We start from the raw sequence: 15,300 nt of genomic DNA on the forward strand, positions 1-15,300 counted from the left end.
TCAGTTCGCAGAATGGGGAGGATGGGCGGGGCGGTAAGGAATCTATCACTAACTAATGTCTCTTACAGATATATCGTTACACAAGTAAGTGACTTGTGAATCTGAAAGAGACACGTTAGTGATAGATTCCTTACCTTAGAATAGATACCCCAGCAATACCAACCCCGGAGGAGGGTCTGCGAACAGGATTACATCAAAAAGTCACGGAGCACAGAATGGCCAAAGAAGCCATCTCTCCGGACCTGACTGTCAAGGCAGTAGTGCTTGGTAAACGTGTGCAGCGAGGCCCATGTAGCTGCCTGACAAATATCCTCCAAGGGGAAACTGCGTCCCAAGGCAGTAGTTGCTGCAGTTTCCCTGGTCGAATGAGTACGCGGCCCCACAGGAGGCTCCTTCTTGGCCAAGGAGTAACACGCTTTGATGCACAGAACGACCAACCGGGAGATGGTCCGTTTGTGCACGGCCCGACCTTTTTTTGCGCCCACATAGCCAACAAAGAGCTGATCATCCACTCGGAACTGCTGTGTACGCTGCAGATAGAATGCGAGTGCACGTTTTAAGTCCAGACAGTGGAGCCTCTCCTCTTCCCTTGAAGGAAGCGTAGGCAGAAAGAAGGTGGGCATAGTGATGGTCTGCCCGATGTGGAAGGGTGTGACAACCTTTGGTAAGAAAGAAGGACAGGTTCTCCGAACCACCTTATCTGGATGGACAGAAAGGAAAGGAGGTTTGGAAGAAAGAGCCTGGAGCTCACTCACTCTTCTGGCAGAGGTGATAGCTACCAGGAAAGCCGTCTTGAGAGTAAGAAGACGTAAGGGACAGTTATGAAGAGGCTCAAAGGGAGCACACATCAGAAAAGTCAAGACAAGATTCAAGAGTCCCATTGAGGCATTATGAAGGGCACAGGTGGAAACGTATGCGTTATGCCTTTAAGGAAACGGTTAACAACCGGGGACTTAAAAAGAGAAGGCTGATCTGGAAGCCGTAGAAAGGCAGAGATGGTCGAAAGATAACCTTTGATAGTGCCCAGAGCAGAGCCCTGCTGGGCCAAAGAGAGAAGGAACAGAAGAACCTCAGAAAGAGGGGCAGAAAGGTGATCCACAGCCTTTGCTGTGCACCATGCCACAAATCTGTTCCGCCTGCAGGCGTATACCGTTTTGGTGGAGGGACGCCTAACTGCCAGAATGACATCACAGACTTCGAGAGGAAGATCGAAAGATGTCAACTGTCGCCGTTGAATCTCCACGCATGGAGGTGGAGGCTGGACAGGTTCGGGTGGAGGACCGTCCCCTGATGCTGCGACAGAAGATCCTCCTGAAGAGGAAGACGGATCGGGGAACACCCGAGGGGCACTGGTAAGGCCGAAGGGGAGCACGTTAAACTGAAAATGCTCCTGGCCTACCATGAACTGCAGGTAGCGCTGGTGGGCCGGCAGGACGGTGATGTGGAAATAGGCGTTCTGCAAGTCCAACGCCACCATCCAGTCTCCAGGGTCCAGGGCAGCCAGGACCTGAGCCAGAGTTAGCATCTTGAACTTTTCCTTCCGGAGGAATCAATTGACGTCCCGGAGGTCCAAGATGGGGCGTAGGCCCCCTTGTCCTTCCCTGGGATCAGGAAGTGTTGGGAATAACAGTCACTCCCTACTTCCTGACCAGGAACGCGCTCGATGGCCCCCTTGTCCAAGAAAGCCGTGCCCTCCTGACGGAGAAGAGTCAAATGATCCCCCACATGCGGTGGTACAGAGGTGGCATGGCTGGAAGGGAAGAACAGAAAGGGGAGCGAGTAACCGTGACAGATTATCTGAAGCACCCACTTGTCCGAGGTAATTTCGTGCCAGTGGTGGAGGTGGTGACGTACCATGCCACCCACTGGCGTGGGGTGCTCCCTGAAGCTCGGATTAGGAAGGTTTAGAGGCAGAAGCAGCGGAGGAGGAAGAGGTGGACTGACTCGCTTGCTGGTTACCAGACCGCCCCTGCGGAAGCCGCGGCCACGCTGGGGCTGGTTTGCACAGGTTTAGAAGGGGAGCGTGCTTGGGTGCTCTTACCCTGGCCACTAAAGGAAGGAAATCCAGACGTGGCAGGAGCCTTAGTGGAAAGACCCAAAGACTTGGCTGTGTCGCGCAAGTCTTTACAGCGCTTCAGGGCATTGTCCGCCTTGTCGCCAAAGAGACGGGAGCCATCAAAGGGCATGTCCATGAGCCAGCTCTGGACATCGGGTGAGAACCCAGTGGAACGCAACCAGGCGTGGCGCCCCAACGCAACCGTTGTGGAAATCGTCCTGCCCAAGGAATCAGTAGTGTCCAAACCGCACCTGATGGCAAACTTCGCCGCATCCTTGCCCTCCGCAATCGCTTCGGAAAGGACAGCCTGGACCTCCTCAGAGCACTGAGGCAGAACCTCTGCCACCGAATCCCACACGGCGTGAGAGTAACGGCCCAATAAGCAGGCAGTATTAACCGATCTCAACCTCAAAGTGGCTGAGGAGAACAACCTCTTGCAATATTGGTCCAGCCTCTTAGGGTATTTATCCAGCAGAGCCGAGGGAAAGGCACTCTGCGATGTCGAGGTCTGAATGACCAGGCTCTCAGGCGTGGGGTGAGTGTTTAAGAAGGCGGGATCACCAGGCGTCAGACGATGATGTCTAGCAACGTTCTTATCGACCGGTGCCCCCGAGGCCGGCTGCAACCAAGTACCCAAGAGGACTTCGGTAAGGGCCTCATTGAAAGGGAGTAGGGGCTCTGACGACGTAGAAGCCGTCTGGAGCACCTCCGTAAGGAGGTTGGTCTTAAGAGCCACCGTAGGGAAGTAGAGTTGGAGAGACTCTACAGCTCGACGCAGCACCATGGTGTACGAAACACCCTCCTCTATAGTAGGCGGAGGGGATGCAAACCCCGGGTCCGAAGACACATCAAGTTTACCCGCATCTTGAAGGTCATCCACCCAATCCTGCTTGGAGTCAAACTGCCGGGAAAGGGGTCCTCGGAGCCGTCCCAGTCCTCGTCCGGCTCAGGGGTAGAAGGGGTCAGCGGAGCCGCATCCCAATGTGGATCCCAGGCCGGAACAAAATGGTCCGGGAATCGGGCATAAACGGCACCCAGTGCAGCGCCTGTGGCGGCACTGGGGCCGGAGCCAGCGGTGCTGCACCTTGAGGCACCGGGGCCGGAGCAGAGGGCGCTGAATCCAGTGGCTCCGGGAAAGGCGCCGGAGGCGGTGCCGCCAGGCCAACAGGATCAAGACACGGGACCGCGGGATCCGCTGGCGTGCCGGCGTGAACCCGAGGCATAAACAGGAGGTCCATGGCAGCAAGAAACTCTTGCACCTGTGCGAGAGTCGCCTATGGACCCGGGTATAGCGGGTAGGCCACGGGACTCCCAGGCTCCGGAGGAGCCGCAGGGGCGGAGCCCCTGTTCCCCAAATCCGCCTCCGGGGAGTGATGGGGGGGACGTTGGAGAGCGAACTCGCTTCTTTGACTTCTTTTTATGGAGTCGCTTACCGGAATCTGAAGGTGAAGACTTAGAGTCCGAGGAGCGACAGCTCCGGTCCCGCGAACGGCCCCTAAACCCAGAGCGGCGGTGAGAGGAGTGCCGGACCCCCAGCATCTTCCAGCGCTACTCCCATAATGCCTTCAGGCCATGGCACGGCAGTCCAGACAGTCATGGTGCTCCAGGCAGTATAGGCAGACATCATGGGGGTCCGCCACCAACATATTACGGTGGCACGACCCACAAGACTTAAAGCCGGGCATCCCTATGTGCACCAAGAGACCAGAAAAGAAGACAAAAAGTCTAAAAAAAAGTGTCAAAAAATGATCGAGGTACGTGCTCAATCCGGATCTGCGCTTTTGGCGCAGAAAAAGAAAGAACTGACGTCAGCGCGCAAGGGTGGCGCCTAAGTACTCAAGAGGTGATATAATTATTTTTATTCTCACAATTTGTGCAGTAGCAAACACTCTGGTCCTGATGAAAGCAGTGGCATAATTGTCACATATGCTGAAACATGTCGACCCCTATTGCAAACGGATATTATGTTAAATCTGTTGGTATGTCACACATTTTTTAAGATTGGACGAACTAGGAGAAATTATTAAAATTCATCTTCTACTCAGTCCTATCCAATTTTAATATTTTTCACGTTCACTTTGCACTGCTATTCAGTTACCCACCCACAATATAATTTCCTGTACCATCCATTTGTACACATATTCATCAATGGTTAAGTTCCAGCCACGACAACATCTGTAGGCTGTGGACATTTTCTCCTGGGTAAGGAGAACCCACATGATGTAAAAGGGCGGTACAGAGTGGCAACTGATGGGAATATTTTTCCCATACCCTTGAGATTTGTCTATTGATTTCTCACACATACACACACTTATTGGGTTATTTCCACTTTATTAATTAGTTGTGTCTCGGATGGTTCACACAGTTGAGTTCCTTTCCCTTTTGACCCATAGACATTGTTTGTTGTTAGTGCCTAAGTACTCTCCATAACGTCATCTCGGCGCCCACGACGCCAGTGATGGGCGCGGAGCCGCAGGACACCATCTACTGGCGGACAGAGGTACTGCTAAACAGAAAAACTTTCCGGATCCAGCCTGACGCGATCACGAACGTGTCTTTCAAATGTGTTTTGCATGGGTAAAAATCTTAAGTGTTGTCAAACATATTATACATGCACAAACAAAACAAATAACCACATAAAAAAGGGACCAAATTAAGGACCCACTGTGGCACAATAAAAGGGGAAGGGGGAAACAAATGGGTTAACACCTTCAAAAATCTCAGCGCAAGAGGGGATTTGAAAAGTGAAGCCTGATCTGGCAGCTGAAGAAAGGCAGATAAGGCCGAAAGGTAGCACTTCAGAGTGCCCAGAGCAGAGCCCACTGACAAAGAGGCAGATAAAGGGGTCAATAGACCTTTCTGTACAATATTTACAAAATGTTTTCCACCAGCAAGCGTAGATCGACATCATGGAGAGACATCTGGCTGCCAGGATAACTTTGTAGACTTTGGCAGGAAGGTCAAAAGCTGCAAACTGGCGCTGCTCAATCTCCAAGCAAGGAGGAGGAGATTGGACAGGCTCGGGTGGAGAACCCTTCTCTGCTGCTGCGAAAGAAGATCCGCCCAAAGGGGAAGGCTGATCGGAGGATTGATGCTCCTTGCCAGAAGCTCAGGATACCAGACTCTCCATGCCCAATCTGGAGCCTCAAGAATGTCTTGCACTCAGTCACTCCTGATCTTCTTGAGTACTCTGGGCAGGAGTGGTATGGGCAGAAAGGCGTACAGGAGGTCTGACAAGCAAGAACTGCCTTGGAAACTCCAGCGCACACAACTGCTAACATTCTGCATTCTCTTCAGAGGCAAACAGATCTAACAAAGGCTCTCCCCACTGCTGAAAAAGTCCTTGCACCACTTCCAGATGGAGACGCCACTCGACTTTCAGCAAGGTACCGGCGGCTGAGTTTGTCTGCTCTGGCGTTCAGAGAACCGGACAAATGTTGAACCACCAGGGAAATGCCCTGTTAACGCCAAATCTAGAGACGCAGGGCCTCAAGACAAAGGGTCCAGGACACCACCCCGCCCTGTTTGTTGCAGTACCACGTGGTGGTAGGGTAGTCCATAAACACCTGATTCAGTCTTCCCTTGATGGATGGTAAACAAGTCTTTCAGTACCAACCAGATCGCCAGAAGCTCCATCAGGTTGATATGAGGCCTGGCTTCTGCCGGAGACCAGACTTCTATGATCTCCACCTCTCCCAGAAGGTTGCCCCATCCCAGAAGAGACGCATACGTCACTACTGTGAGATCTGGGCGGGGAAGGGGTCTGCCTCTCACCCAATTACGGTTTATTAGCCACCACTGCAGGTTTTTCGCAGTGCCCTCCGATATCTGAACCAGGTCGGTGAGATTTCCCAGAGGTTGTGTCTATTGGAACTTCAGGTCCCACTGCAGAGCCACTATGTGTCATCTGGTATGGTCCACAAACAGGATGCAGGAGGCCATGAGGCCCAAAAGCCTCAGAGTCATTCTGACCGAAATCCAGGATAAAGGCTGAAACATCAGTATCATAGCCCAAGTATCCTGGACTCGCCACTCGGGAGGAGTAGCCTCAAACTGCAGTGTCCAGAACTGCTCGGATGAAAGGAAGCATCTAAGAGGGAGTCAGGTGTGACTTCGGCACGTTGATAGTGAACCCCAGTGAGCGATGGAGGTTTGGCGGAGTCTGGAGGTGGGAGACGACTGCTTGGGATGAGCCCACCTTCAGAAACCAGTTGTTGAGATAGGGGAAGACTGGAACCCCTGATCTCGAAGATGGGCTGCGACCAGCACCATCACCTTTGTCAAGACCCGTGGGGCACTAGTGAGACCAAAAGGGGGCATGGCAGACTGAAAGTGCTTGTGGCTCATCGTAAACCGCAGATAACCACGATGGGCAGGCAGGACGGGAATATGGTAATAGGCGTCCTGCAAGTCCAATGCTACCATCCAAAGCCAGAGCAGACAGGTCGTGAGTGAGGGTGAGCATGTTGAACTTATCCTGAGGAAGTAGTTGAGGGCTCTAGAATCGAGGATAGGACAAAGGCCTCCATCCTTCTTTGGAACTAGAAAAAAGCAGGAAACACCACCACAGCCTATTTCTGTTCCCCAAGAACCCTCTGTATAGCTCCCTTGGCCAAGAGAGTTTCGACTTCCTCGTGGAGTGGGGCAAAGTGATCCTCCATCAGCTGATCGTAAGCTGGAGACATTGATGGAGGGGTAGTGTAGAAGGGGAGGGAGTAGCCCCTTCAGACTATTTGCGACACCCAAGTGTCAGAGGTGATGGCCCACCAGTGGTGGAGGTGATGGTGTATCCTGCCACCAACTGGATGTGAATTATCCGGGGGATCGGACTAGGAAGGTTTTGCAGTGGAGGAGGGGATTGTGGCTTGGCTTGACTTCTGGCCATCCGAACCTCTAGGTTGGGGTGACCCGCGTCCACGGCCTCGCAAAGGTTGTTGAACTCGCAGGGCTCTCTGGTCTGAATACAGTTGGGTGGGTGGAAGTCCCTTCCGTAGCCACGAAAGGAGTGAAACGTAGACACGGGCCAGGATGTTGTGGTGAGGCCTAAGGACTTAGCCGTAGCCTGAGAGTTATTAAAAAGCTCAAGTGCTATATTTGGATTGTCTCCTAAGAGAAGAGAGCCATCAAAGGACATATACAGAAGATTTGCCTGGACATCCCCTGAAAATCCAGATGACGTCAGCTAGGCATGGCGTCGTATTGCCACCGTCGAGGATATCGCTCTACCAAGCAAGTCTGCAGTGCCCAAGCCACATCGGATGGCGTACATCGCTGCATCTCTCCCATCTGACATTTACTTGGGAGAGCAGAACCTGGTCCTCCTACGAGACTCTGGACAGCACCTGCACAACCCTATCCCATATTGAATGGGAATAACGGCTCAAAAGGCATGCAGTGTTCACAGACAGCAATGCAAGACTGGCGGAAGAAAACATTTCCTTCCCAAAGCTTTCCAGTCCTTTGGATTCCCTGTCTGGGTGTGTGTAAGGGAACGTACCACGGGCAGTAGAAGCTTGGCGCACCAAGCTCTGTGGGGTGGGCGGTGAGGAAAGCTGAGTCACCTGGTGCAGGACGATGGCTGCGAGCAACCGTTCTGTTCACAGGAGCCCCTATGCTGGGCTTGGACCAGGTGCCCCGAAGAACGCCCATCAAGGCCTCATTGAAAGGCAGCAAGGGTTCCGAGGTGGAGACCCCAGGCTGGGGACCTCTGTCAAGACATTAGTCTTGACTGCCACAGTAGGAAGCTGCAGATCAAGACCTCAGCAGTCCTATGCACCACCACAGTGAATGACTCCTCCATAGTCAGGTTAGGAGGCGACTGCCTGCCAGAATCTGGGGAGATGTCCATGCCACTGGCATCACCCAGTTCCTCATACCAGTCCATATCCTGTGGTTGCAGGATTTCTAAGGGATCATGATAGTTCACAGAAATTAAAAACTGAAAAGATACTCGCTGTCTTCAAGGATTTCTGTAGTCAACTCTATACCCTGGAGACGCTATGCAATAAAACCAAATGACTTTCTGAAAACCCATCCGATGGCCTCAATCTCTGATTCGGATAGGACATGACTGAATCAACCATTTGATACAGATGAAATCGTTTAAGCAATAAAATCTATGCGGTCGGGTAAAGCACCAGGGCTGGATGGCTTTCCCATTGTCTTCTATAAGCAATTTTTCCCTCAATCATCTCTCACCTTAAAAAACATGTTAGACCATTTTGTGCTTCAGGACAAAGTGTCAGGATCTGCACTCTGAGGCCACAATAGCTGTTATTCCTAAAGTGGGAAAGGATCATTCTGATCCTAAAACTTTCTGTCGAATCTCACTTTTAAATATGGAAGCAAAAATGTTGGCTAATAGACTAGAAAGTTAGATACCCGATTTTATACCTAATTCGCAAACCCGCTTTGTTCAGGGTCGTCTTGCATGGGATAATATCAGCATATTTTGCCACATATCAGAAAAGTCCTGTATGTCCTCACCTCCCAAAGCGGCGGTCGCTCTGGACGCCCTTCGGCTTGGACACACTTACATTACCATGTTATGGCTTAATATGCCGACCCAAAAGCAAACATTAGAATAAACTGCTCTACCTTCTCGTACTTTGACCCACACCAAGGCACAAGACAGGGATGCCCCCATTCCCTTCTGCTTTACTTACTCGCTAATGATGCCTTACTTTGTTTACTTAATGTTGCCCGCTGATTAGAGGTATCCAATTTGGCTTTCAAAAGCTATAAAACTCAGGCATACGCAGATGATACTCACATCTTCTCTGAAGATACCAAAACTGCAATTCCGAACATTACTAACATTATTCACTCTTTCTCCGAGGTTTCGGGATACACATTAAATAGAGACAAGACAGAGGTCTTTCCCTTAAATAAGCTAAGCTTCCCATCGCACCTGGGTAACTCAGTCTTAAATGGCAACCTAAACATCTCAAATACCTAGGTATCTGGTTTTGGGAGAACTAACTGAGACAGCACAATACAATGAATCACAAACTATTACCAGGGTTAGGGATCTGTTATTTTTATAGTCCCTAAAGTTCATCTCTTGATGAGGGAGGCTCTAAACTCTTAAGATGATCACTCCAATAGTGAACTTTGAATCTTCCACGCTCCCGCTAAAACTTTCAAACTCTTTCTTCAAAGAAATTGATGCAATTACTTCCAAGTACGGGCTGCAGGACACACCGGTATTTCGCTGGAGCAGGTTCGCGGTGCAGATAGGCCAGTAGGGCATGGGCTAAGTCAGTGGGCGTCCTGTACTTCTCAGTTTAAGCACAGCATCTTCGATGCCTCTTCTTCCCTTCTTGTTGATTCTTGTCTGAGGAAGCAAGTTTCAGTTACAGGTAAGTAAAAGTTGGAACCAATGGGTCCCTTCCTTGGGGTGGGTACACCCCCTATTATGCCACCCTTCAGTGGGAGGATGCATATGCCTCTCTCTGGTTGGCTGGGTCCCCCATCTGCAAAATGGCGGGAACAGAGTTGTGCTTCACCTCGCCTTACCCACCTGAGGGGTGGGGTTGGCAAAGGTTGGTACACCTCCCTTCCTCACTTGGTTTCCCACTTATTCTCCCGCTTAAAGTGGGGGTCAGAGCCGGTGGGGACAGTTGCTGGAAGCAGCAAAGGCCTGGGATAGCTCACAAAGGCGATAAGCCTTTTGAAGCTTCCCCTTCGTGGACCCTGTCCATCCTGGGGGAGGAGGCTTGGCACCTCATCCCAGGATATGCATTGTTTCAGACCCCCGAGAGCAGCAAGCTCTCAACCCAGGGGTCCAGAAACCTGTCTGGTGGTGGCAGCTGGCGAGCAGACACTCAGCCAGGAGACTAGAGTTAAGTTATGTGAGAATGTGTTTTCTTTCTGCATGGTTGCCCCCACTTTTTGCTGAACTGCTGATGTGCTTTGACTGAGTGTGTCCTGGGCTCCTGCCAATCAGGTACTCAGGGCCTATGTTCTTTCCCTAAAACTGCATTGAAAACTAAACCCAATTGGCATCTCTGGCCACAGGACAGCCCCTGGTAAATGGTACCACAGGTACCGAGGGCACTGTGACTAGGGAAGACCTCTAAGGGCTGCAGCACTTATTGTTCAACTCTTAGAGGCCCTTTACCATTACACTCACACACTGCCTTTGCGTGTCGTGGTGCAGAACAAAGTGAAGAGTCAAAATGGCACACATCCCTGGGTGCCATGCCTACAATTGTTAACTCTGGCATAGATCAGTCTCCCCTCTAGCAGGGTGCATTATACCAGTGGAGAGGGTACAGGTGCATGAGCCCTGTATCCCTACAGTGTTTAAGTCCATTCTTAGATATTGTAGTGCAGAGCTGCCATCAAAAGTATATGGAGCTGGGAGTTTGTCATTACGAACTCCACAACACCATAATGGCTACACTGTAAACAGATAAATTTGGTATCAAACTTCTCAGCACATTAAACCCACACTGACGCCAGTGTGGGATTTAATGAAAAATGCACACAGAGGGCATGTTAGAGATGACACCTGAAAAACGGCCTACCACAAGTGTCCAGGCTGAATAGCTCCTTTCAGCTGCCACCACCAGACATGTTTATGGAACCCTGGTTCGAGAGCCTGCTACTCTCGGATGGCCTGAAACAATGCACATCATGGGACGAGGTGCCATGCCACTCTGCACCAGACGCTTGCGGCCCGAGTTACAGTGGCCCAACACAAAGAGGAGGTCTCCACGGCGATCCTGAGCCGAGATCCGGTGACTGCTGACCAGCCTCCAGTCGACGCCTGCAGCCTCAAACCGGAAGGTTCCCACAAGCTGCGACCAGGAGCTGAAAAGAAGATCCAACACTAATCAACACCCCTGCACCCAACACCCACAGGCTTGGGGTGGGCCAACCGACGATGCCTAACCAACCCCCAACATCCTAACTTACCTCTCCAAGTGGTGGTCGCACCCAGAAGACCTTCTTCCCCGAGCCTGCAGTGTGTTTGCAAACCGGAGACTCCCCATTGAAAGCTGCAGGGCGCCAGACACCAAAACAGCACTCTGCACCCGGCCGCCCCAATGCCGCTGAGGGTGCATCATGTGTGCTGGCCGAAACCCCCATTTGCCCTGAGCTTAAGTCCAGGAGCTTTGCTCCCACAACCCAGTGGCCTACTCGTCAGCAGCCACCAACCGGAGGCCCCCTATCCCCCATTGGATAACATTGGGCCTCAGCACTCTGCACCTGGCCGCCCTAGTGCCGCTGAGGGTGTAACAAGAGTGCACATCCTTGACCCTGGGGGACCCCCCGAGTCTAAACCCGGAATACCAACTTCCACAACATAGTACTTACCTGCTAAACAATAACACTATTTTTCTCCATAGGAAAATATTGACTGTTTTTCTATGAAAAGTTTTTAAGTGTGTGGTTGGAAAACCTAAGACATTCTTTAGAATTGTAATAAATAACTTTTACTCACCTGTTTACGGGAAATGTCCCAGTGCAGTATCCAGGTATACTGCACTGTGTAAGAAAAGTCATCTACAAAGTAATCAACTGGTATTTACCAAAAAGCCTATACAAAGTTTATGTACTGAATTTTCAAACTATTGCATTTTCAGTAACAGTATTGTAATCAAAATAGAGTGCATATACAATTGCAATCCAAACTGTGTTACAAATGCATTACTACTGTAACATATGTTTTGCTTACCTGTGCCAGGCTTGCTTGGTTCTAGAAAGGAAAAAGCTACTTACCAGTATGCATCTGTTCTTGGCATGTAGAGCTGCAGAATCGTACACTTTAGCAATAGATCGCCACCTGGTGTTGGGCTCGGATGATTGCAGGTTGTTGTCTTCTTGGAAGAAGTCTTTGTAGTCACGAGATAGGTGACTCCTCCCTTGGACAATACTGCGCAAGGTCATAGACTCCATCCTCAGATAGTTTTTCGCCATGATGGGAAATGATGGAGTTAGTAGAAGTAAAGAGAAAAAAAGGATGTCCATGCGTGTGCATCTAAGTAAGATGAGTACTGGAACGGATACAAGTCCCGGGAAGGTGGGAGGGCAGGTACGATTCTGCAGCTCTACATGCCAAGAACAGATGCATACTGGTAAGTAGCATTTTCCGTTCGAGGCATATGAGCTGCAGATCGTACACTTTTGCAACGATTGTGCAGCAGTGTCTCCCCTAGCGGTGGTTGCTTGTATCCGTTGCAGTATTCTGAAATAGTGTTGTAAGGACAGCTTGGCCTGCACATCAACACAATAGTGTTTAGTGAAGGTGTGTATTGTAGACCATGTTGCTGCCTTGCATATGTCCTCTAGTGGTATATTTCCTAAGAAAGCCATAGAGGCTCCTAGTTTGCGAGTGGAGTGTGCTCTAGGAGGAACTGTTAGTGTACGTTTAGCTTTTTGATAGCATATTTGTATACACTTTACAATCCACCTGGCAATTAGAGATGGGGTTGCCTTTGTGTGGGGGAGGGAAAGATACAAATAATTGTTTTGTCTTTCTGTAGGACTTATGTGTAGTATAACAGGGCTCTTCTAACTTCTACGGTGTGTAAAGCCCTTTCTGCAACAGAGTCTGGGTTTTGGAAAACACAGGTAGCTCTACTGATTGGTTAAGGTGAAAAGGAGTGATAACCTTTGGCAGGAATTTTGGATTAGGCCTAAGAACCACTTTGTTAGGATGTATTTGAAAAAATGGTTCTTGTATTGTGAATGCTTGTATTTCACTAACTCTTCTGAGAGAGGTGCTGGCAACAAGGAAAGCAGTCTTCCATGTTAGGAATTGCAATTCACACTTGTGTAAAGGTTCGAAAGGGGGTCCCATAAGTCTTGTAAGGACCACATTTAGGTTCCACACTGGAGCAGGTGGTAACCTAGGTGGGATTATTCGTTTTAATCCTTCCAATAATGCTTTTATTGCAGGTACTCTGAAAAGAGATAGATGTTGTCTATTCTGTAAATAGGCTGCAATTGCTGCCAGATGCAGGCGTATGGAAGAGTAAGCTAAATTGGACCTTTGTAGGTGTAGAAGGTAGCAAATGATATTTTGGATGGAAGCATCCAGTGGGTCACTGTGATTGTTGTTGTAATATATTGCAAACCTTTTCCACTTAGCGGCATAACTCGCTCTGGTAGTGGGTTTTCTAGCTTCTTTAATTATGTTCATACCTTCTGGTGACAGGTTTAAGTAACCAAACTTAAGACTTCAGGAGCCAGATTGCCAAATTCAGTTGGCTTGGTTCTGGGTGTCTTATTTCTCCATGGTTCTGTGTTAACAGGGAGGGCATGAGCTGTAATTTTTGATGTGGAACCAGTGAGAGATCTAGCAGTGTGGTGAACGACTGCTGGCGTGCCCATGTGGGAGCTATTAGTATTAGTTTGAGAGACTGTTGTCTGAGTTTGCGCACTACTAGTGGAATGAGTGGGAGAGGCAGAAAAGCGTACGCAAATCTGCCTGACCAGTTCATCCATATTGCATTCCCCTCCGACCGTGGGTGTATTGGCTCTTTTCCGTGCATTAGACACTACTAAAGAGTCTAGTGGCAGGTGTCCCCTAATATAGACTGGATCAGATGGTGCTGGTCTATATTTCTTTTCTATCCTTTGATTTAACACCCTACATCGTACTGGGTCTTTAAATATTTATGGAGCATGTTTAATGACTCCTTTGATCATGGGTAGTATTTGCGTAGACCTTTGTGACTGCTCAAATGTATCCAGTAAAAAATCCTCATCAATGGCATCAGAGTTCATTGAAACCCCGTGGTAAAGGGCTGCTCTATTTAATAGATGATTAAACCCAATACTATCCTCTGGAGGGGAAGGTTTTGTTGGGTAGGACTGAGGATCAGGAATGTCGGGCACATTGTGTGGTGGGAAGCCATATATGTCGTCCTCTTTAGGATATTCTGGATTGACATCTTCATCTAAAGGGTATTCCTGTGGCTCTGGTATGTCATTCCCCCCACCTAGATCATACTCTTCGTCAGTGTGGTGTGATGATGCAGGAGATTGAACAAGAGAAACTGTAGGTTGAATGTAAGGAGGGATAGGAGAGGAAGAAGGCGAAGGAGAGGAAGGGTGCATTGGAGAAGTTGCACAGTCCTTTTTGGCAGGAACCACAGGTAGAAGTGGCATGTCTGCTGGTCTCTTCTTTTAAGGAATAGCTTCCACATGTCCAGTCTTTGGCTTGATATGGACTTTTCTTTGTTTAGGATCTGGTCTAAACAGTCCTTCCTCCTCTACAACCTTCTTCGGCGTCGATTTTTTCGGTGCCGATAGGGGTTGTTTTGTGTGTTTTGCTGTAGGAGGCGTTATCGAGTCCCGTGGCAAAGTTTTCGGTGCCAAAGGTGGTTTCGGCTTGGTAGGAGTCTTTGGTACCAAGGTTGGAGATTTTGGAGTGGAGACAGGTCTCGTTGGCCTTGCGGCGTCGGACTCTGGCTTTCCATCTTTATTTTTGGAACCGGAAGGCTTTGGAGTCGGAGCTCTTTTCGGATCCGGTACAGTCTTCGGCACCGATGCATCTTTTGGTTTGGGTGCCAAAGGATCTTTGTCTTTGGGCACCGAAGGGCGTTTTGGCCTCGGGGTCGAAGAATCCTTCGGTGTCGAAGGATGTGTGTGCTTCAGTGCCAATGGAGGAGGTGGAATTGGTACATGTGGTTTTGTCGGTGCCGAGGCACCGGAAGGCATAGACGTTTTTCTCGGAGCCGAGCCCGAGGGCGGGGCGTCTGAGGGGATATTTCGGTCTCGACTGGGCCCCATGGGCGGAGTGCTGACCATTGCCTTTGGTTTGGGTAGTGTCTGTTACACAGGGGCAAGGGTACTCACGGGTTGTCGAGATGGAAACCAGTCGTCTGAGTCCTCTGCCACCGATATGATCTGGAGATCAGGCGAGTCTTCCTCGGCGACGAGTGGAGCCTCGTCCTCGATGTCTTCGAGTGGATCCTCGTCGACGTCTTCTTCAACGATCTCCTCCTCAAAGATGGCCTCCGGTGCTGGCGCTGATCTTCTCATCTCGTGTCGACGTGCCCTCCGATCCAGAATGGTCTTCTTCGATCGGAAGGATGCACAAGCTGTGCAGGTCGACTCGTCGTGTTCCGGCGATAGACAGAGGTTGCAGACCTCGTGATGGTCGCTATGAGGGACCTTTGCTTGACATACCGGGCACCTCTTGAATGGAGTTCTGTCCATGAGGCGTAGGCCGTACGGCGCCGATAGGCCCAACGGCTCGCATCGACGCACCGGAATGTAGCTGATGT

At 50.1% G+C, this 15,300-nt stretch overlaps 1 protein-coding gene and 1 long non-coding RNA gene across 9 annotated transcripts in view; one reads left to right on the forward strand and one right to left on the reverse strand.

Moving 5' to 3' along the window:
* RBM26 (RNA binding motif protein 26) overlaps window positions 1-15,300 on the reverse strand; it is an 812,370-nt gene that overhangs the window by 157,499 nt on the left and 639,571 nt on the right. The window lies entirely within an intron of this gene.
* The window catches only part of LOC144772855 (uncharacterized), a 106,942-nt gene that overhangs the window by 42,072 nt on the left and 49,570 nt on the right, over window positions 1-15,300 (forward strand). The window lies entirely within an intron of this gene.

This window comes from Lissotriton helveticus, chromosome 8 (assembly GCF_964261635.1).
Source record: "Lissotriton helveticus chromosome 8, aLisHel1.1, whole genome shotgun sequence".
NCBI classification, from domain to species: domain Eukaryota; kingdom Metazoa; phylum Chordata; class Amphibia; order Caudata; family Salamandridae; genus Lissotriton; species Lissotriton helveticus.